The 426-nt window shown below is 58.7% G+C and overlaps 1 protein-coding gene across 6 annotated transcripts in view; it reads left to right on the top strand.

Moving 5' to 3' along the window:
- PLS3 (plastin 3) overlaps positions 1 to 426 on the top strand; it is a 96921-nt gene that overhangs the window by 81411 nt on the left and 15084 nt on the right. The gene's annotated exons all lie outside the window — the stretch shown is intronic.

Consider the following 426-nt stretch of genomic DNA (forward strand, 5'->3'; position numbering starts at 1 on the left):
GACCAGGCAGGCAGGTGAGCAGTTAGGAGCCAGTGGTCCCGGATTATGAGAGGGATGTCTGACTGCCGGTTTAGGCCCGATCCCCAGGATCGGACATCCCCCAAGCAGTCCCTGATTGGAGAAGGTGCAGGCTGGGCTGAGGGGACCCCCATCCTGTGCACAAATTTTGTGCACCAGGCCTCTAGTCTATATAGCAAAAGCCTAAGTGACCATTATGATGGAACAACCAGAACGACTGTTCACTATGATGCACAGTGACCACCAAGGGGCAGATGCTCAATGCAGGAGCTGCCCCCTGGTGGTCAGTGTTTTCCCACGGGGAGTGCCACTCAGCCAGAAACCAGGCTTATGGCTGGCGAGCGCAGGGGCAGTGGCAGGAGCCTCTCCCGCCTCCGCAGCAGCGCTAAGGAGCAGCGAGCTGAGTGG

The sequence above is a fragment of the Myotis brandtii genome, unplaced genomic scaffold (genome assembly GCF_000412655.1).
Source record: "Myotis brandtii unplaced genomic scaffold, ASM41265v1 scaffold613, whole genome shotgun sequence".
Taxonomy (NCBI): domain Eukaryota; kingdom Metazoa; phylum Chordata; class Mammalia; order Chiroptera; family Vespertilionidae; genus Myotis; species Myotis brandtii.